A 24279-nucleotide genomic window follows, 5' to 3' on the forward strand; every position below is an offset into this window, starting at 1 on the left:
GACGTCACCAAACCTGACCACAGACATATATAATAAACCACTGAATATATTTCCTACTTGACAAAGGGGAAATATAAGGAAGTGTGTGCAAAGAGAGAAACTACAATGACGGCTGAGGTTACATGGGTGGCTGTGTGACATAAAATCGCAACATCACATTTCTGTATCATATAACCATCCAGTAGAGGGCAGGTTTCTCTATACAAAGGACAGACTAGACTGATATTTCTCCTACCTAACCTGAGTCAAGCTGATTTATAGTTTTTTTTTAATGGTTTTAGTAAGGTCTCTCACTTCAACATACAAAACGTTAATTTTTGTCTTTGTGACATTTTTGTGTAAAACTGGAAAATTATTGAAAAAAACAAAACAATGCAGATTATAGTGACACAAAAGCTAGAAATTACAGAGGGTTTCCCACTAGCATACCTTATCGACTGTCCATAGGATTATTGGTGTTTGCTGGGAGCCCCACCGGTCGGAGCCCTATGGCCCCCGTTTTAATGGCCTGTTGGTCGTGCTTGAGTGCTGCTTTTCCGTTCCTTCTCTGTGGGACTGACCACTATATACAAGTTGTTCTATACAAGCAATGTCACTGCATTGAAATGGGGGTGCTACTCTTTTGATTGGTAAGGGTCCAGTGGTGGGACCCTCAGTGATGAAACATCTAATATATTGATATGGAGAGACAACTACAGTAATTTAGACCAGACCCCAGCATATAAACCCAGCCCTGCAGATAGATAGTGTTAGGGTGAATTCACACTGAGTAAACGCTAGCTTATTCTGAACTTAAAACACGTTCAGAATAAGCGGCGTCTAAAGCAGCTCCATTCATTTCTATGGGAGCGGGGATACGAGCGCTCCCCATAGAAATGAATGGGCTGCTTCTTTCACTCCGTGCAGTCCCATTGAAGTGAATGGGGAGTGCCGGCGTGTACGCTCAGGCATGAGCAGAGCTTGCCGTATACGCCGGCACTCCCCATTCACTTCAATGGGACTGCACGGAGTGAAAGAAGCAGACCATTCATTTCTATGGGGAGCGCTCGTATCCCCGCTCCCATAGAAATGAATGGAGCTGCTTTAGACGCCGCTTATTCTGAACGTGTTTTACGTTCAGAATAAGCTAGCGTTTACTCAGTGTGAATGCACCCTTAGGGTCACCTGAATAAAACAGAGTTTCTTCTTATGCTTCCATTGCTGAAATATTGCAATATGCAAATAATCTCTTAACAACGGAGATGACAATCCACAGAGGGAAACTGCGGTTTGATTCAGGTGACCCTAACCTATCTGTCTCCAGGGCTGGGTTCTCATGACACTCCCTTTAATTGTTTTTGTCATGTCATTTATTAGCCATACATCATGGCCTGCAGTCAGGATCCAGGCACAACCCATAGCATAATGTGCTGTTTCTGGAGATTGTCTCTGCTTATGCAGATCCTTTTTTTCTACTTTCAGTCATTTCCATTTACACATATTTATTGCACTACCCATCATTTTTGGAGGGTTTATGCATTTTCCAGTGTTTATTTAATGTTCTATGATTTTCACTATTCGATTCTCATTTCTGCAAACAACCTGCAGTACTAATTTTTATCTCTAAGCTCAGTCATATAGCTGCCCTGTAAATCCCCTTGCAGACAACCGTGCACTAGGTCAGTGTGCTATCTGGATTTTTCCTGGATAGCACACAGACCCATTAATTTCTATGGGCCTGTGCACATAACCATGACTTAGGCCGGGTTCACATCTGCGAATCGGTTTCCATTCAGGGGGTCCATTTGGGTTCCCCCCCCAAACGTAAACCTAATTTGCATAAAAAAGTGATTACCTTAGGAAACCCCATAGAGTATAATGAGGTCCATGTGGTTTCCATTCAGTTTCCACAAAAAAAATGCGGAGAGAAAAGAGCTGCCTGCAGGACTTTTCTCTCCATATTTTTCATGCGGAGAGAGGAATGGAATGGTCCAAATGCAGATGTGAACCTGGCCTTACATGGTCCTGTGTCTGGGATGCAAAATATGGAGCAGGTTCTATTCCTGTCCGATTTTGTGGCAGTGCTTCTGCAGCCCCTCTTCTTTGAATGAATGGGGCCCCGGAAGCACAGCCAGTGCACATGGATCACATCCGTGTATTGCAGCTTTTCTCAGGTTCTGATAAAGCCAGGTCTGTTATCTCTCTGTGTAAACACTCAGCTAACCCTCAGTCCATCCTGTACATGCATTTGCATATTATCTGATCTTCTGCAGGCAGTGCAGACACACTGGATGGGAAAACACCTTTAATCCCAATTGGCAGTTTGCTACTTTTAAACACGCTGGGAAAAAGAAAATCTAATTTGTCACAAAATTCTAAAACCACGAGAGCTATGAAGGTAGCCAGACGTTAACACAGTTCTCCTCAAGCAGAGCTGAAGGGGATCATCGATGACAACAGCACACTCATTATATGGCATCCCAGCGAGCTGCTGAGATGCCAGAACAATCACTGACACGGTGCGAGGAACAAGTTCAGCAGCACGCCAGCTTGAGAGCTGCCGAAACGCTGAACCATGTAGATCATCGACGCCAGCAACATGCTCATTATATGGCTTCCCAGCGAGCTGCTGAGATGCCGAAACAATCACGGGCACAGCGCAAGGAACGTGTTCAATGGTAGGCCAACTTGACAGCTGCTAAAACGCTGGAGCAGGCGGATCATTAACGCAACAACACACTTATTATATGGTGTCCCAGGGAGCTGCTGAGATGCTGGAACAATCACAGGCACGGCTTGAGGAACAACTTGCAGCATGACAGCTTGGGAGCTGCCGAAACGCTGGAGCAGGCAAACCATTCACAGCAGCAATTTGCTGAACATAGGCGGATCATCGACACCAACAACACACAGACGAAGTCGCGGGCAGGGGCTAGTATCCAATGTATTCAGAATTCCATTATTTGCTACTTGGTGTCGATGTAGTTTTTTTCATTTAGCCTTTACATCAATATGGAGATGAGCTGTGAAATGTCATCCTTGTAAATGGACAAGGAGTCTCTAATATGGAAATACATAGGTTCAACCTTCTACTTGCCTCTGTCCTTGTCCAACCCATAAACCTGGACAGCTCAGAGGCAGCGTGAGTGCAGAGTATTATTCCTGCGACGTGTGCTCTGAACAGTATTTGAATATTCTGAGTCATGGCAGAAGTCATCTGCTATCAGATCTCTCTTCATATGGCAGCAATTCAGTATCCCAGAGAATGGAGGCGATGAGAAGAATTGACAGATTGATGGCACGCTTGTGCATATTGTGACTATTGATTTAGATTAAGAAAGGCGCCTTCTGTTTCTCACAACAAGAGGTGTTACGCATCCTTTTTGCAAAGATTACCAAGTAAATTTCAGGGGAGGAATCAGCAAGTGGTATATGGAATAAAGTGTTAATTATTAATTAGAATAGGAAGCGATTGATCTGTTACTATGAGATGCTAACAGACCTAGAAATAAACAGCTTCCAAAGGGACCATTAATAGTCCAAAGCTGGCAAGGGCAGTCACACATTTTACCATAAATAAAGCTTCTTCTCCCTGGGTAGAGTTATCGGCGCAAGACGGAGATACGATGGATGTATAAGTAACATTACACTTGATTAGAAACCAACACATATGTCATATACAAGGGCAGATGATTCCAAGATGTGGGGGGATCTGGCTGCTCACGCCTTTAAAATAAACAGGAACATTTTTGGCAATCAGTTTTCAGTTATTCTGCTTTCCCGATTGCTTTTTGCATACTCATATGGCACGACTGCCAGTCAACAGGTTACATGACCATGATGCTGGGCCTAACTACACAACAGTACTAGTTGTCAGTTGTCAGGGTTGTTTCCCTTAGGCCTTATTCACTTGATAGTAAAACACTGCCGTGTGATGACTGGTTTTGAACAGCCATCGAATGAGCGTGAATGGGAATATTCACATGTCCGTTTTTTTGATGATCAGTTTAGTCCATTAGTAAATAAAAAACAGACATGCTCTATCTTTGTCTATTTTGACAGATACGAAAACATACATGTGAACACACCCATAGACTTTCCTGGGTTTTAAAATGGCTGTGTGATGGGTTCTGAAAAAAACAGACATCACATGGCTGTTTTTCATTGTCATGTGAATAAGGTTAAAAAACGGACGGACACGTCCATATTTCACAAATAGTAGGTCTGTGAAAAACGGAGTGGTCATGTGAATCTGTTAGGGTATGTTCACACAAAGGAATCTGCAGCACATTCCATCCAGAATTGCAATAAGAGTACTGCTCAAACTTGCAGCTGATTCAGCCGCAGATTTTGCATCTCAAGACTCCTTGCCGATTAGGTCCATTCATCTGGGCCTAACCAGCAGCGGAAAGCCGTGAGGGAATGCCAATGCACTGCATTGCCATGCCTCCGCGGATAGTGTGTTGGCCGAATATGGCGATGGAAATGAAGAGGAATTTTCTTCTTTTTCTGCCATGTGAACGTATCCTTATAAAGAAAATAACTGATAAAGAACGTGGGCTCCACAGGGCAATGGAAACGCTGCACACAGGCCACGGGAAAATGCCCGCTTGCACAGTATTGTTAGCGGCCATCTTCCCGTGGCCTGTGTGCCTGCGCAGTCAGCTCTGCTCAAGGCCCGACGCCTCAAAGTTACGAGCCTGCGCCAGAAGAAGACTTTGAAGATGACGCTGCGGACGAAGAAGAAGGCGGCGCTGGAGACAATTCCCTGGCAGTAGTGGGGACGCCCCCATCGCTGTTTGAGCACTGGGGCCCGCCCCCATCGCTGCAAGAGAACTAATTTGCATACAGTTAAAAACGGAATTTCCAAGGAACGGCACAGCGGAGACCACGTCTAAAGGTAAGAGACGAATAGCCTTTCTAAAGGCTATTCCGACGTCTTATCCACAAAAAAAGGTTTTAATGGTAGAATCCCTTTAAGTTTTGAACTGTCTTTGCAGCGACTTTATGATGGGCTTCGTTTTCACAGTCACTGCATGACATACAGTACACAGAGACTCCGCCCCAGAGAAACCACAGTGTTTGTGCCCACTTGGCTACTCTAATTCGCATCAGCACTAAAGGGGCTTATATCTTTGGAATGGCTAAACAGATTTGGATAAACAAAACCCTATAACGCTCAGGGGAACAGCGCCTACCCTATGATGCAGTGGTATTTTGAGACCTAATAACAGGTCCTATTTAAGGTTTTTATACATTTTTTGCAAGTAACTCCACCAATACCTACCCACCAATAACGCCATGTTGTTTCAAATGCAATATGTTGTGCAGGTTCCGATATGGGGATTAAAATGTAAGAATCAGGGGACCACCACTCCTAAGCCAGGCCAATTCACAGTGCGGCTACACTTACTATATTACAATATATTCAGAATTTTATATTTTGAGCAAAACTAAATTCAACGATTGAACAAATCTAGGTCCCAGATTTAAAGGGGTATTCCCACGTCGCATACTCGCTAGTCTTCGCTGCTGTAAATTCTTCTGTCTTCCGGCTTTGTTGCGTCATTGATGGGCGGGGTTACATATGCAAAGCCAGCGGTGAGAAGTCGTCGCTTCTATGCCGCTGGCCCTGCGTGTGCGCTCCTGATGCAGCTAGGCATTGGACGTACAGCATTCACAATGTAATACAGACCTGGCATCCGCTGTTATAGAGAGGCAGATGCCGGGGAGTGTAGACACCAGCACAGGTGCCTGCAACATCGCTACGCTCCTGCCCTGCATGAAGCCAGCAGCGGCAGGAGCGATGCTGCTATTCCGCTCCTCCGCCCCTCCCTCCCCTCCGGAATAGCAGCATCGCTTCTGCTGCTGCTGACTTCATGCAGGGCAGGAGTGTAGCGATGTTGCAGGCACCTCTGCCGGCGTCTACACTCCCCGACATCCGCCTCTCTATTATATCGGATGCCGGGTCTGTATTGCGGCCCCTCCCCCCCCCCAAGTGTAAACTATCCCCCCCTCCTCCAGGCTCGCTCCTGTGTACTTAGCCCCTCCTCCCTCCCCCTCAGAGCAGCAGATACATCACTTGACTTATGACCAGATAAGTCAAGGGCTGTGTCAACAAAGAAATGAATAATGTAATATAGTGGACAAACAAAGCAGTTTTGCTAAAGCAGTGTATTTAGGAAAAGTCTTACATTCACATTAACAAGCAGTATAGATAGGATCCTTGTGATGGGACAACCCCTTTAAGGCTCTATTCTCATGGAGTAACGCACCACTCATTTAGACACGTATACACGTGTCAGAGCGCGGTGCTTCAAAACAGATCCTATTGATTTCAATAGGTTCCGGTTTATGCGCGCTACACATTGAAATCAATGGGAGGCTTTGTCACCCATTGATTTCAATGTGTAGCACGCGTAAGTCGGCACCCATTGAAATCAATGGGTTCTGTTTTGAAGCGCCGCGCTCTGACACGTTTATACGTGTCTAAATGAGCGGCGCGTTACTCCGTGAGAACGGAGCCTAATCTGAATATTTCCTATTACACAGTAGTGCAAGCTGACACTAAGCAATATGTAACGTTCACTCATCTGTAAAAAGCTTCCTTTACAGCGGCCCTATTTGTAATGCAGTACATATGCTTTGGATTTGTAGCTGCAGGAGCTTAGAGCATTTCTAGGGGAACTGTAATACAACAACGCAGAATCAAAGTGTCCGCGCCAGAAGATCTGTCTGAGGTGATAATTAGAGACAGAAATTGTTAGATACGTCGATTATAACACGCAGAAATGTGGTAGAAGATGCCACTAGGAATACCAGGACAGATGTCACCTTGTAAGCTTCATGTGTAGATGACTTATTTAAAGACAACATTTCACACACTGCACATATGTACGCATACATCAACAGTTTATTTATAGAGGAAAATATGTAGTGTTATTGAATGCTATATAATTTATCACATGTAGCCAGCAGGGGGCATAATACATAGGCATACACCTGCCAAAGCCAATCCGTTGCATGCTGCTACACCAAATGGAGCCTCTGAGCTTAAAGGGAACCTGGGTCTTTTAAACCACCCCTTCACCTACCCCCTCCCAGGCTTATTAGCTATGCCAGCATTCTGCATCACATCACTGGTGTCCTCTATTAACCAGAAATTGTGATAATTTGGGAAAAATACAGTTTTCTTTTCTAATCTTATGTATCCCCTATAACGAGAACCTGTCATGTCTATTCAGGGTGCTACACCAGCTACACATACTTAAGGAGAGGTAGTTTAGAGTCCCAAATAGCCCTGTGCTAATGCTGTCGATGGCTGCAATTATTCTTACTTTCCTGACTCCTGGTACTTCTGATGCGCAGCGTGTACTGAAGTCAGAGTAGCACACCTTGGCTTTAATTCACATGCATCGGACCTCAGCACATGTGCAGCGAAGTCAAGGTGTACATGAGTGAAGACTAGAGCTGCCCAGCTACCAAGGAAGTCTGGTGAGACTAATCACTAGAAGGGACTATAAGGGTAAGTTCACACAGAGTTTTTTGGTTAGGGTTTTGAGGCTGTGTTCGCCTTAAAACCCTGACCAAAAAGACGGCTCCCATTGAAATCAATGGGAGCTGCTCAGGTCTTTTTTCCGGGAACTGTTTCTTTTGGCTCCCGGAAAAAAAGAAGTGAGATTCTCATTCTTCAGGCCGAGTTGCCTCGCGATTTGGCCTGAAGACACTCCCTCCTCCAGACTAGGTCCATTCATTGGGCCTAATCCAGAGCAGAGTGCGCGGTTGGATGCTGGTGCAGTGCACTGGCTTTAAGTCGTGGCTACCCAGTTTTTGGATCGGAACCTGAGGCCTCTGCCTCAGGCTCTGATCCAAAAGACCCCATGTGAACTTACTCTAAGGGTCCATTCACACGGAGGAAAGTGCTGAGGAATTTGGTGTGTCGAATTTTTCACACTGAAAAAAATGCCTCCTATTGATTTCAATGGGTTCTGCTAGCATTTTTTTTCACTAGCGGAATTTTCCTCTAGGAAAGTGAGAAGCGACATCCGCCTGAAGACACTCTCTCCCGACTAGGCCCATTCATTTGGGCCTAATCCGGAGCGGAGTACGCGACTGGATGCCGGTGCACTGCAGCGGCATCCGGTCGCAGCTACCCGTATTTTGGTCCGGAGCCTGAGGCTCAGACCCGCCTCTGGAGCACTTGCAGCTGATTTGCATATCGTTAAAAATGCTTATTTCATTGTTTCATCAGTTTGCAGCCAGAAATGAATGTTTCTGCTCCTTGTAAAATCCCTTACACAGCATTATTATTGGTTTGGAAGGAAATGTTGCACCTGATAGACTCACTTTAAGAAATCTGTCATGCTATATGTATGAAAAAATGACATCTTGAAAATTTTATATAATTTTCCAAATAAAACCAGTGGATAATTTGTTTGAGAAGAAGGAATACGGAGGTGTCTTGAGGCAGAGGTATCGACATAATAGATGTTTTGGATGTGCATCAAAAAGTCAAGTTGTAGCTTAAAATAATACATAAGATGTGTCTGTGTGTCTTCTCATAATGGAAAGAATTCTGCTTTGGCACGGTTACCTGGTGCCAGCTATGCTTACGTTCGATGGTACGCCATAAATTTCAGGCTCTAGTTTTGCTCTGTGTAACTTAAGTCAAGGCTTCTAAGTGCAAGTGAATAATGCGAGATGCCAAGTATGTGTGTCTTCTAAAATGCTGCAAAAATGCAGGAACAATGAATGATCTTTAATATTGCAATTCCGTGACCGCCACAAGTTAACCCTTGCTAACTCAATATCTGTGCAGAGCGTATTCTGTTGATGTTGATTCTGGATAGTGAGGTCTTTGCACCAGACACTGTACAGTAATCTGCTGTAGGAAAATCTAAGAGCTCCACAACATGGCAGGTACTCAACTAAGATGACAACAGGCTTGATGAATGTTTTTTAAAAAAAAAAAAAAAAAAAAAAGCAGAATTGTGAATGCAGCTCTGGAGTATAATACAGGCTGTAATTCAGAACCAGAGCAAAAGGTAATGTATTTGTAAAATTACTCACTTTTATATGGGGTATTGTGTCTCTATAGGGAGAGATTGTATATAATGCAGAGGCCCTGCTGAGAATTCTGGGTAAGGAATATGCAAATAAGAACTCATTGGTGGAAAAGAAGAACAAGCTCTAGCTCCAACTTGGAATAGATGAATAGGGATCCACCCCGGACCCACACTGATCACATGGCTGTAAAGACTCCAACTTTGGATAATCTACAAGGCCCATTTATTGAATACTAAGATATTGCCCTACATACCATAGAGGCAGTGTAGCTCTGCCCCATTTACATGGGAATGGGACTGAGCTGCTGCTATACCATGTGACTGATTGGAAGCAGTCCAGGGTCTTAGACCACCACCAATCACATTGACCTCTCCTAATGTTATCAATGTGTAAGTTACAGAAAACCCATTTAGGACAGGGCTCCATGTGACATAAATGTCGCGGTTTGACTGCAGCGTAAATGCTGCTGAAAAAACTGCATTTTACAGTTCCTGCGAAGTGAATGTGAATCCCATCCACACATTGTGGAAAAATATACTGTTGTGGTTTTGGAAATTGCAGCATGTCAGTTATACCTACAGAAACGCCAGTGGTTTCCCCATAGTGATAATGGAAGCAGAAAGTCCGCAGAGGAAACTGCACACTTTCTGTGAAAAGCGCTGCAGGAAAAATTGTGATGCGTTGCCAGCAACGTTTTTTTGCTGTCGCCCACTATAGGGAGATGACCTGCAAGTCATCACAGGCATGAAATTGTTGGTGGACCCACTGTAAGAAGACCTAGATATACACATCGACAGAGAAGGAGAGATCTAGAAAGATAGATGGAATTATAGATAGATAATAGATAGATGGATAGATAGATAGATAGATAGATAGATAGAGATAGATAGATAGATAGAGATAGATAATAGATTGATAGAGATAGATAGATAGATAGATAGATAGATAGATAGATAGATAGATAGATAATAGATTGCACTATATCAATGTTAGTTTTTACAGTTATTCTATCTTCTTTTCTTCACTATACGTAATGGTTATTTGGCCTGGTTTATATTATTTTTGCCAGCTTTCTTAATCTCCTCTTCCCCCATCCTATTGTTATTGTGTAACTTTTGGAAAATAAAATACACTCCTATAGTTTTACAGTGACAGGAATATTTTATGGGCTCGATAGCGATGTAGCAAACAGATAGAAGAGCCAAGTAACAGGCAATCCGTCTTCCAAGTAACGTTGCTGTGAAGTCACTTCTGGAAGGAGACGTAATGGGATTGAGCAACATTACCTCCTGTTATACTGAGATTTGTGAACATCTGGCACATGTCATACCTTGATCATTTGTCTGAGCTAATGTCACATATTAACTCCTTCCCACTTGGCGAATGTTCGATTTTTTCCTTTTTTTTTTTTTCCTCCATGCCTTCCAAAAGCCATATCTTCTATTTTTCTGTTAACATAACTCTGCGGGGCTTATTGTCTGTGAGAATATTTGCAATTCCTGTTGGCACCATTTTACACTCCGTAGGATATACGTTACTAAATTTAGATTGTTTTTGTTATGTTTTAATAGAAATAAATAATAATTAAAAACGAGTTTTATATATATATATATATATATATATATATATATATATATATATATATATATATATATTTTTTTTTTTTTTTTTTTTTTTTTTGCTGTATTCCTACCTGCTTATCTTTTATATTTATATTTTTTCAGCTACAGAGCTGTGGCTCTTAGGGCTCGTTCAAACGGGGACAGAGGGGGCGGATTTTGGCACGGAATCCGCGTCATAATCCGCCCCCTCACAATGATGGTTTATGGCGACCGCTAACGATTAGAGATGAGCAAACACTGTTCGGATCAGCCGATCCTAACAGCATGCACCCATAGAAATGAACGGAAGCACCTGGCACGGCAACCGGCCGCCGGCAAAGTGTACGTGCCAGGTGTTTCCATTCATTTCTATGGGTGCATGCTGTTAGGATCGGCTGATCCGAACAGTGTTCCCTCATCTCTACTAACGATCCTTTTTCTGTAAGCGGTATGTTGCCACTCACGGAAAAAAGAAGCGAGCTGCCCTTTCTTCAGGCGGATTCCACGGCTCATTGAGCCACGGAGTCTGCCTCGCGGCAGCACCCTCTGGACTGAGCCCATAAATTTTGGGCCTACTCCGGAGTGGGAAGCCAGCGTATCTTGCTCCTGATTTTGACGCGGCTTCCCGCGTCAAAATCAGGACCAAAATATGCTATTCCATGCCCGTGTGAACTAGGCCTTATATTTGCGAGGCAAGCTTTTATAGCAGGAATAGGACAAAAATTGTGATTTTTGTTCCATTACATTCACTGTACAGGATAAATAATTTTATATTTTGATAGTTCAGACATATGTAGACACAGCTGTGTGTCCAGGTCACATTTGAGAGCCACAAATACTGGAGCTGTTCCTGTACATGTCCACATTTGCAGCTCGGCCTATTCAATAGAATGGATGGGTCAGGGAAAACCGCGGATGACACCCAGGTCTCATCCATACCATTTTCACTGACATGCAGACTGTGCACGATTGTGTACATGAGGCCTAAGTGCATGGAGTTTATAGGGGTGCAAGTTTTCAGAATAGCCAAGGTCTACTTAACCTGTCACTGCTAACATGAGCTTGTTAGCAGAAGAGCTGACAGGCCACCTGGAATAAGGGCTTACATGCACCTGCTACCTCTGCAGCTACAGTATTGCTTGTTCTTGCCTTGGCAAGTACAGACTTTTATAAACCCATCTCAGCTCATCTGAACTTACAGATACAGACAGTGGCATCTGTGTAATTGTCAGCGTCTCTTAGCAGCTACACAGAGATTCTGGATTCTACCTGTATACAGGCCAGTTTACACTGAGCAGATTTTAGTAAGCAATCACTGACTATGTACAATCATTATAATCATGATGGCTGCCCTTGTCGTGGTGCTGTGCCTGTGGGGTGGGGGGCCCAGAGCCTGGCAGCGGTGCCTCTGGGTTGCTCTTACTATGCGTTGCAGTGGTGGTGGTCGTCATGCCACATCCATTATTGTAGGGACCCTCTATTCAGAGATTGCCATGAAGTGGCTAGTGGGTTTATACACCTTGAGCAAAATGTATATTGAGAACCCCCATGGGAAGCTAGATCACTAAATAATACTGGGATGTGCCTCCATGTCTTTATTTCCTAAAGGGAACATGTCAGGTTGGGATATTAATCCTTATGGACTGGGGGTTTAGTGTCCTATACATGATCAGAGGCACCAAATCACCTTATGCGGGTGTAAAGATCCATATCATACAGGATCCTTTTGTCCCAAGCCAGATTAAATGCCGCAGCGCTAATCCTTTTCTTGGCGCAACCAGATCCTTCCAGTGTCCCCCTCCAACCATACTTCCACATCCTCCTACTCCAACCCTGAAGACCCCCCGCCAAGCCGCCATGACAGCATCCAACACAAACCATCAGCCCCATACCCCCCCCCCCCAGATAAATACTAACCCAGAAACCCAGACCACCTATCCCTATACCTAAATAGGGGAGGAAGGGTGGGAGCTTCTCTGATTCCTCAGCAGCACAACTGCCGTTTCTTCTCAGGATTTTCCTATGAAAGCCAACCCCTGCAACTAACCTTTAGGACATACCCCCCTAAAGCTTCCTTCAAACTAGCCAATAGCGTTTGTCCAGCCCGGCCCACATCATGGGCGACTTCCCGTAGGCTGCGCTCAGTCCAGCCTTTTCTGACGTGCAGCAAGGCCTGAGCATAAAACACAAACTTTTATAGTTACCTAAAGATGAGTCCAATGAGTCGCGTCAGACCTATTTCTGGTTTTCCAGGCACTTGTCCATTTCTTCAATGAAGCCAGGGACCTCAACTTCACTACTCATGTACCCAAAGTCTGATGCATGCGCACTTTAGCCAAGGTATACTCCTACAGCGTCAATGTAGAACTGTGTCCTAAATCACCATAAAAGGCCCCCATTAAAGGGGTTGTTCCATCACAAGGATCCTATCTATACTGCTAGTTTATGTGGATTTAAGACTTTTCCTAAATGCATTGCTTTATCAAAACTGCTTTGTTTGGCCGCTATCTTAATTTATTCACTTCATTGTTTACACTCCGTTTCTATGGCCCTTGGGATTATCTGCTCATTTGTCAAGTGATGTAGCTGCCTGCTCTCAGGGGGGGGGGAGGGGCTGGGAGCAGCTCTGAGCTGTTTGTGTCTGATAAGTAGCAGAGCTTCTGAGATAGGGGAGGTGAGAGCTCCGTGATTTCTGAGTTCTTATCAGTCGGTTTAATTGAATTTGGCTGATAAGGGCTGAGATAGGGAGTCCGTTACCTTATATGTAATGTGAACTGACTCAAACCCAGCTCTGCTACATCAGCTTCACGCTGTGGTAATTCACTTACAACCAATCCCGTGCAAGTGAAACCCCGCCCACCTATGTGCCGAGGAAAGCAGGAAGTGAAGAGAGCACAACAGCCTGCAGGTTAGTGAACAAGCGTCATGTGAATACCCCTTTAAATATGGTTATAGTTCTGTCTATACATGTAGTAGCTTCTTATAGATGTTTGTTATTTCCTATATGCTTATCTGCAAAAAAAATAGGGTGTATTTATTAGTACACGATCACATTGAAATATTACCACAATCAATTAAAGCAAATCACAAAATAAATTATCAAAATTATAATAATATATTGCTGAAAAATGCCATACAATGGACACCAATGGTAAACCGCGGTCACTTATAAAGGGCCAGCCCATTTTCTGTCCATCATTTCAGCAGTAAGAATAATACAGCATGTTGCCCTTTTTTTCTTCCTGTGAAATACAAAGAAACTTCTGAACAAAAGTGTGAACAGAGACCTACTGATATAAGTCAGGGTAAAATCGATTTCTGGCCAGGGCCCCATGTTGCGTAAACGCTGCAATTTGTCCGCAGCGTTTTACAGTACCAGCAAAGTAGATGGAATTCTGGCTAATCCTATCTACACACTGCAGAAAAAAAATCTGAATCATGTCAATTATACGTACGGAAACTGTGGCATTTTCAATACAGGTATAATAGAAGCAGAAAGTCTACAGAGGAAACCTGCAGACTTGTGACAAACGTTGCAGACAAAAACGCACGCAACGTGTTTCTGCCACAGTCTTTTCCGCAGTACTTTTTGCCTGCAGCTCCATGGGGCCGTTGCCTCTGGCAGGAAACGTCTGAACATACTAAATCTAAACTAATAAAAGTAGCAATGATTAGTAAATTAGTAATAACTTAAGTGCTTGTGTTATTGGAGGAGAGAAGAGTATCGGTGGTTTCACATCTCTTACCTGGAAATCAAAAGATGCAAAAAACATTGAATCCATTCTGACCCATTAGTGTTCCTATTATGCACGATTCACACTGAGACAATAATCACACCATAAAAAGCGAGAATTGAAACTGGCCAAAAAGCTTCATTTCATCCACGCTGACAGAACAGTATTTGTTTGCTTTTAGCATGTACGCCCCCTGCTGTTCACAGAAGAGCTGCCAATTATCACTTGTACTGGAGCTGTAAGACATATCATTCTGTGTGTTTAATGCTGATACTTGGCACTGACAAGTATGTGGGGAAGTATGCATTGGTTTGATCTTTCGCTACAGTTCCCTGGAACATTTTCTATATGACAAGATAAAAATAAAACTATAGAAAGCCTAAACTATATGTAAAATCTAAGTATGGAGAGCCCTGGAATCTGCTAGCAATGAGCAAGCACCGTGACAGTATATTCAAGACAGTGCACAATGCGACAATCTTTCTCCTGTTATATTCCAGTGATACATTATTCATCACAAGAGCAATATTTGTGGGTGATAGACAATAGTTGTCAGCTATTCCTAAGAAGAACCTGCACAGTATACATGTTTCTGATCTACCGACATGTCAAACATGTTTAACACACGTTTTCTGAAGTGAACCTATGCTTATACATCAAAGGGATATTCTGACTTGTGTTTTTTTGTATTTTGTATAATAGGAAATTATTCAGTTTTATAATATACACATATTTGAAATTCTGCACCATACCTACGCTATATGGATAAAAGTTGGCCATTGCAGCTTCTGGGAAAGCTTTCTTTTTTATTTCATTAAAAGTTTATTGAAGTATTAACAATTTTACAAGAAATTAAAGGGGGCGGGGGGGGGGGGGAGAAAAATCAGGATATGGAGCGAAACTAAAAACTCAACAGGGGGCAAGGGAGGTCAAAATGTGGGAAGGGGGGGAAGGGACGGGTGGAGGGTATGGAACTGAAATGAGCTCTGACGCAGTAGAGCGCGCATACAAATGTCTGAATTAAGTAAGTCAACAAAAAACTTGGGTAACTTGAAAGCGTCAAATGGTAGTTAGAGAATGAAGGAGCAACCACAGAAACAAACAAAAAAACACGTACACAGACGGAAAGACATTGACAGGGGGACACAGAAGGAAAGAGGGATTGGAAGTCAGCGGAGTAGTCAAAGTGGTTCCGGAGAAGCCACGTCTGCTGATGTACTCTGTCATCCTGAAGGAGCTCAGCTACCATGCTCTCCATGGTACGCAAGGCGAGAACCTCATGCGTCCCTTCTCGACTGGAGTCAGACAGGTGATTTTGCAAGTGACAGGAGTTGACCTGGAGGATGATCCGGCCCCATTGCTTCTCTCCATATTCTCGCGGGAGTTTCGGAAGCCCACCCGCAGACTCCTGGGTTCCTGTTAGTGGCCCCCCAGTTTAATTTCCTCCCACAATTGCCCCCAGTTTAATGTTCTCTCCCAGCTACTCCCAAGTTTAATGTCCTCCTCCAGTTGCCCCCAGTTTAATGCCCCCTCCATTTGCCCTCAAATTTAGTCCCTCTCATATGCTCCACCCAGTTTAATGTCCCCTCTCTGCCCCTACAGTTTCGGTCTTGCGCTGTAAAAGTTTAACATAAAAAACAGTGATACTCACCTCTCCTTGCTCCCCTGCTACGCTGTTTACAGTTTCTTGTCCCGGGAGCTGAGTGACGTCATCACATTGCATCTGCATCTACAGCTCCTCCTTACAGAGGAGGCACAGTGGTGAGGTGGGAGCTGTCCACTCCTTCCTCACTACTGTATTCAACTCATCAGTGTCCTCTCCGGATGCAGAGGAATTGAATCCGGGACATACCTCCCGCAAACTGTGACCGCGGGACAGGACCCACAATCTGGGACTGTTCTGCAGAATCCAGGATGGTTGGGAGGTATGTGTTACTAGCAGGAGAGGTGTGGACTCTGAAGTTATTGTGTCTGCAGAGTGTTGATGACTTTTATGTACTATGCAACGACCTCGCTTTGTAACTTTATGTGGTCTGTCACTGCCTGGCTGAGTTGTTGTGGTTACTAAACGCTTCTACTTTTCAATAATACCTTTCACAGTTGATGGTGGAATATCGAGGAGGGAAGACATTTCACAAGTGGACTTGTTGTAGCAATTGTTTCTATTATATGGAGTACCATGCTGGAATGAAGTGATCTCCAAAGAACCAGCCATAAGTGTTTATAAAGGTGACTACATGGTAAGGGGCTGGATTTTATACATGGGGGTAATGGGACTGAATGAAACACTTGACCTATGAATTTAGAATGGGAAAAGAACATACTGTAGGTGTAATGTGTAGTTGTTCCAATAGTGTTCTCCCTATAGTGTATGAGTAGGTTCAAACCTGTGCATGCTCTCCTTGGGGTTTCTGTCTCCAAATCCACCTGAAAAATGCGAAAACCAGACAGACCCCAATATAGTCTATGGAGTCTGCGGGTTTCCGCAGGTAACTGCTTTTTAAGCAGAGTTGTTTTTTTGTTTTTCGGCTCCCAGTACACTTGTGTGACTGTCACATCATTCACAACTATGGGGTTGTGGGCACTGCCGGAGATTACTGTCCCAGCAGCCTCATATAAATGAATGAAGCAAGTGCTTTTACACAGAGGCCCTAGGGGGACTTTTGGTCCCCCGTCCTCCTGCTCACTAGGGGAGCCCTAAATCTGGCCCCCAGTGATCAATTATCCCCTGTACTGTGGATAGGGTATAAGTGTCCATGACAGAACAATAGCTTTAATGGTGTTGAGTCATTGAAATTCTTCCTTCTTTTTATTTTTTTGCCTGATAACCTGACACTTATTTTTGCTTCCTCTTTAAATTTTCTGTAGTTGCAAAAAATTCAATATTCAAAAAGGACCACAAATCAATACAGTAAAAAAACAACTTATAAATTAATTCCATAAAAAAACCTTTCCATCCAACATCCTAAACCCTTCCCTGGCACATGGTTATTAGGGATCTTGTTATAGATTTTGCATTACGACTTAGGATCTACAAGTTACTCCCCCAGCTCAATGTATACCCTGGTGGAGTACAAAATATTGGAAGGACCTTATCTTATTTCTCGTGTTTAGCCCATTTCCGCATACTTTGGCCATATTCAGGTTTTCACACCATTCCTATCTGTTACTTAACAATTTTTTCTGTGTCCGAAAACTGATAAGAGTAATAGAAGCATATCTCATGACATCCCGGGGGACCATATTTTATATATTACATAGCTGGATAAAATACGCCATTGATTTTGGCAGACCTGCATTGGGTCCTGTGTGTGAATCAGCAGACAAAGGCGCTTTGATTTTCTTCAGCTCTCTAGTAAGGAAGAAGCAGCCTGGAAGGAATTCCCTCTGCATGATAAAAAGTGAGTTTACTGATAAAGCTCAGTATAATACAAGACATCATATTGCAACCAGAACAGGACACCGGAAGAAAGCAAACTAAACCTGCAGGCTCTGCATGTGATAGTGTGTAAAATAAACTTCCATAGACCAAAAATAGCATGTCTAACCACCGCTACACGTACAATAACTAACCTAGTAAATGGAATGTAAACACAATGTAGAAACTTCTGCCCTGCAGTCACAGTATTCTCTATGTCAGTTCTCAGTTCCATGACTACTAACGTAGGAATTTTTTTTTCTAATTGGATTATTAACCCATTAAGGACATGTCCTCTTTTGGCGTTAAGAATATAGCACTCTTTCAGAATTCATAACTAATTTATTTTTCAGTCATTTTAGCCATTACTTGTTCTTCTTTTGCATGATGAGTTGTGCTTTTCAATGGTCCCATCTTGGGGGTACATAGATCTTGATGAACTTTTACTAACTGTTTCAGGGTTGGAAAAAAAATGCATAACTTTATCTTCCGTTACAAAAATAAAGAAAAATAAAGAAATAAACAGTCTCTCTGTTTACAGTAGAATGAATGGGAACGGACACCGAAACAGTCTGCTGTGTCCATTCTCTGCAACAGTTTAATGTCCGTTGCTGTCATCCTATGGCAGAAGACAGCAACGGACATTAACAACGGTAGTGTAAACCCAGCCTTAATGGCAAAAATCCATTGTCTTTTCAAGCTGCTGTACTTTTGTTTAGTCCCAGTATGAGACTTAACAAGATCTAATAGTTGCATAAAGATGGTAGACCAGGGAGGGCTTAAGTGGGTCACCCGCTGACACAACAACCCATAGGACATCCTGCAACCCACCAATGTGCCCAGGCTCAGATACAATAATGGGCCCAAACGTTCAACATAAAACAACTGCATGCATAGCTAACTTTGGAGCCAATCACTTTAAAATGAAATTTATTTGGCATGAATGTGTACAATGATAAAAACAATGTTTCTGTATAGATATGGTATAGGAGTATAGGCCCTGAAATTACTTCCTCTGGTAGGTAAGAGTATTTTTGAAAGCATGCAAAGATATTTATCATTTTAGATTACTTTAAACTATCCAAAAATTGTACAAAAGAATTATTTTTCATCAATCTACATCTCATACAAAAATTCAAGTAAAAGCTGAACGCCACATGCTGCATGTGCTGTGTTCCCAACATTGGCCCATATATACTGATAGTAAGAAAGTATGAACTTAGATAGCTAGTCTTAAAATTTGTCAGATTTATCATAGTGGCTGATGCTGGATGAAAAATCTGGTGCAGCTTTAGACTATCCCGTCTAAATTTATATCAACTCTTAGTTGGCTTACATTGAACCAGAATTTTATACCAAAATCTTGTTGCAAAAGGGTGCAAAGCCATACCCACTTGTCTGCTAAATAAAAAAAAGTATATATCAAGCTAGATGTGCCAATGTGAACCAGGAGGCACCAAGATATGTCACAATATGGTGCATTTTATGAGTCAAGTTATAACCACAATATTACATTTTCCCCATTGTGTTTTACTTGACAGCTGCAACTGAACAACATTCATCTGGATTCTACTAAAACAACCTCCCTGGCAATCTCATTACGCCAAATCCCTTATTCCCAGAGTGGGGTTTTGCATTGCTTTGCTCCGTTCAATACATTTCCTTGTTTGCGCACATTTATAAGCTAGAACTTGAAGTGAAGATTTTCTTGAAACTGTAAACACTCTTGAGAAATGGTTTCTTATGTGTTAGCTATATTGTGGGTCAGGAGGTTTTAGTGGAGGTGTATAATAGATTGCTATAAAGAACTGTTCTACCCTATATTTATAGTCATGTATTGTCTCAATTTGTAAAAGTGTGCGATGAACACATGGGGAGAATCTTAAAGTGCTACGCTTTCTCACCTTTCAGTCATATGTACAAATGCAGTTTTGTAATTAACCTTTTGCTGTCAGGGGTTTTGCTACAATGTTCCAGTTTTATGATATGGGGGGAGGTTAATATCTTCTTTAATTTACGTATTTCCAATTTTCTCGCTTTTAATATACAATAACAAATGAAACCTGAATTGTAAATCAACTAAATCTTATTATACTGCCATAACTGGGGTTGAGCCGATCTTGACTTTTCAGGATCGATTTTAAAATCTGATTTTCGATCATTTTTCATTCGAACCCGATCTCGATCCCAATTCCGATCCCAATGCAAGTCAATGGGATTTTTTTATTAATCGGAGATCGGATTTTAAAAGCAATCCTATTCACTATACAGCATGGAATATAACAATTGTTAGAATCCACGCTGTGTAGTGAATCACTAAGTAGCCAGAGGATTTTTTTTAATCCTCTGGCTACTTAGTCCCCCCTGGTGTCCACTTACCTCCAGAAATGGCTGGTCCAGTGCCCGGTGCCTTCCTTCTTCTTGTCCTCGCTGCTGCTCCACGCTGCAGTCTTCTCCCTTCGCTGCCCCCTCCCTGCCAGGTTAGGAGAGTGTGGGCTGGTTAGGAGAGTGTGGGCGGGTACTGGGAGGGGAGACGTCACGGAGGGGAGACGTCCTAAGCCACAAGCCCCGCCTACCTAGCGCTTTAAACACTAACCTGGGAGGCGGGGCAGCGAGGCAAGAAGACTGCAGCACAGAGCGGCAGCGAGGACAAGAAGAAGGAGGGCACCAGAGCAGCCATCTCTGGAGGTAAGTAGCTGCTAGAATGAATGTATGAATGGAGGCAACCGGCGCGCAGGGGGTTAAGGCTGTGTGCCGGCTGCTTCCATTCATTCCTATGGAACTGCAGCGGAGCCTTCACACTGAGTATACAGCGTATACTCAGTGTGAAGGCTAAGCAAAGCATTGTGGGAAAAGATCACCGATCTCGATCCCACATAAAAAGATCGTGTTCTAAATTCCGATCACGATCGTGAAATTTTCTCGATCGCCGATCGGAATCCGATCTTTTCCGAACACGATCGCTTAACCCTAGCCATAACCATATATTTTTTATGAATACCGTAATCTCATGGCTGGTTGTGAAAATACCATGCACCTTATAGTCCTTATAGTCATAAGGACCTTCACCCAAAAGGTGCATAAAAAAAAATCATGTTTATTGCAAAAAAGGGAAATCAAGCAAAGCTTGAGACAAACAAAATTTCCCAAAACTAAACGTTCAGGATGTACAGAGATTATACATTGTGCTTTTGTGTCCACATGCAAGTATCTTCTCAAAACTCAAGATCTCGTTTGAGTCCTGTCCTGTGATGGACTGTGATGTTTTTTCCTGTTTTCACATGTAGCTTCTGCATCTACCGCCTACACACATAGAGAAAGGTTAACGGTGTTGTCTGACCCCAAAAGGATTTATATTGATGAACTATCCACAGGATTTGTTAGGCTTCATGCACAGGATCGTGTGCAGTCTGTAGGTCAGTGAAAATGGAACTGATGAACCCAGATTAGTAACTGCGTGTCATTCATGGTTTTCATTGGCCCATATGGAGCAGGTCCTGTACCTGTACACATTTGCTGCTCAGCCAATTCAACAGAATGGATAGGTCAGTGAAAACCAAGGATGACAACTGGATACCAAATCGGGTCCATCCATGCCGTTTTCACTGACCTGCAGACTTCACATGATCATATGCATGAAACCTTAGGAACCAACACCTGGACTGATCAGCTGTTTCAGCAGCATTTATGACAGTGGACAGGGAGAACTCCTTTTCTTGATGTCTGCTGGCCTACCTTGCCTCTATTGAGCAGGCACCGGCAGAGAGCAAGAGGAGGAGGAGCTAGCTCCTGCAGAAAAACCTGATCTCCATTGTCCATAAGATCCGGACAGGAATACATACAGCAATGGCGTAACTACCACCATAGCAGCGGAGGCAGCTGCCACAGGGCCCAAGACATTGGGGGCCCAGTGACAGCCACTACCTCTGCTATCATTATACTCAGGGGTCTTTTCGGACCCCCGAATATAATGATTGGCGGATCGGGAGAGGTAAGAAACATAAAAAACATGTTACCTCTCCACGATCCTGCCAGGCCTCCTTCCTGACATCTCTGACGTCACATGAACCCGGCCTGTGTCCCGGGTCATGTGACATCCGACGTCATTGAACAAGGATAGCAGAGCAGAAGGCAGCGGAGAAGACCACGTAGGAGCCGGGGGACAGGTAAGTAACAGTAGTTTTTTATGTTTTTATTCCCCCGGGTGTCCGATTATTATACTCTGGGGTCTGAAAAGACCCCAGAGTATAATAATTGTTTATGGGTGTCCACAGTGGGACATAATACTGTGTGCAGGGGCCACTAGGGGGGATAATACTGTGTGCAGGGGCCACTATGGGGGATAATACTATGTGTAGGGGCCACTAAGGGACATAATACGGTGTGTAGGGGCCACAATGGGGGATAATACTGTGTTAAGGGGCCACTATGGGGCATAATAGAACGCGCAGAAATGCGTAGGAGGGGGTCAGTTGAGGTCGTCGGTGTCGGTCAGGGAGGGGAGGGGGGCCATGTCAAAAGTTCACCACGGGGCCCCGCTATTCCTAGTTACGCCACTGACATACAGTAAGGATGATGGGGTGGGCTGAGTTAGTTAGGAAGGGCTAGTAGTGGACAGGCTAGCTAAGGAAACAGGGAGGGGGTATAAGGGAGTGAGAGAGGGAGGGGGAGGGTGTGAGGGTTGGAGGCAGTGTGAGTCAGTTCTGAGTGAAGCACAATGCATCATGGTAGTTGTAGGATTAAACGGATCCTATCTTTTGAACACATTTTTTTCTCCCTAACATGTCGGAATAGCCTTAAGAAAGGCCATTTGTCTCCTACCTTTCCTTTTATTTTCCGCGCCGCCATTCGCCTTCAATCCCGGTATGTAAGTGAGCTCTCTCGAAGCACTGGGGGCGGGCCCAAGACCTCAAACAGCACTGAGGGCGTCCCCAATGCTGCCAGAGAGCTCTCCAGCACCGCCTCCATCTTCTTCTGCAACGAGGTCTTCACCATGTCTTCTGCCGGCGGCGTCTTCTTACTTCTAGGCTTCAGGCCTAGGACAAGCCGACTGTGCATGCCCATGGCCACAAGAAAAATTGCCGCTTCCACAGTATTATAAGCGGCTATTTTTTCGTGGCCGGCAGGCATGCACAGTCGGCTTGCCCTAGGCCTAGAAGTAAGAAGACGCCGCCAGAAGAAGACGCGGTGAAGACCTTGTTGCAGAAGAAGATGGAGGCGGTGCTGGAGAGTTCTCTGGCAGCATTGGGGACGCCCTCAGTGTTGCGAGAGAGCTTATTTGCATACCGAAAAAAACGGGATTGCAGGCGAACGGCGGCGCAGAGAAGAAAAGGAAAGGTAGGAGACGAATAGCCTTTCTTAAGGCTATTTTGACATGTTAGGGAGAAAAAAAAGTGTGTAAAAGATAGGATCCCTTTAACAGGAATGCAACAACAAATGCAGAGGTTGTCAGGAGCTTCCAGAGAAACCCAGAAATCACTCAGAACACTGCTAAAGGTATTCGGTTACACTTATTACACATTTGGTTAACGTATTAATAGCACTAAAAGACCTTATTTAAAAATAAATAAATCAAAACATTGCCTGGAAAATCCCTTTAAGAGAATACTGTATATGTAGTTTGTATATCATGTTGGTTGTTGTGCAAAACGCAGATCAAATATTATATAAATCCATGCAGCTGTGCACATTATATTGTGAGAAACGGCTGAAAAATAAGGCAGCTATAGCTAAAAATATTATGGCATTAAATTTCATTAAAACTTCATATTAGTCTAGTTTAGTCAGATGGGTGTTAGCTTTTCTATCATGATTTTTCTCTGCTACCAAAGTGTCCTCCGGATTGTAAGTGAGCAGCTCTAATTCCCTAACAATGAAATGCTGACACCCCGAAAACTCTGAAATTATTACACTGTGAAAGCTCCATATGTGAACGCATTACTTCCTTAATGTAAGCTGACTGGTTGCTATGAGCTATGAAATATTTTTGCTCTTTATATTTAGTTATTAATAGGACATGAATAGTTAGCCATAGGCAGCTCCACCATAATGTTCAACTTCCATCGTATTGTTATTGAGCACATGCAGTATAATATTCATATACAGTATATCATATTTTAAAATCAGTAAGTAGAAGGAGAAGTCCAAAATTCTGTGTTCAAATCCATTATAGCAGCTTGAAACAACATAGACTGCCATTGCTTTCCTGACTCGGATGTTGAATCCCTTGTATACCATGATCAATAGTGACTGCGGCATCTAAGGAGTGGTTTACTCTTATGGCTGTATGACCCCCCTTCCCCAAAGGTTCAGAATCAGAAGATCACTTGATCTAGTGCCCTAATAGGACTAAAAAAAGTAAACAAAATAAATAGATTAAATGTGTTCAAATGTTAAAAAATATTTAAGATAAACAGAAAATCCTGATATACAAATGTCTATATTATTTATTATGTAAAGCAATAAAAGAGAAATAAAACCA

This window comes from Leptodactylus fuscus, chromosome 2, assembly GCF_031893055.1.
Source record: "Leptodactylus fuscus isolate aLepFus1 chromosome 2, aLepFus1.hap2, whole genome shotgun sequence".
Taxonomy (NCBI): Eukaryota; Metazoa; Chordata; class Amphibia; order Anura; family Leptodactylidae; genus Leptodactylus; species Leptodactylus fuscus.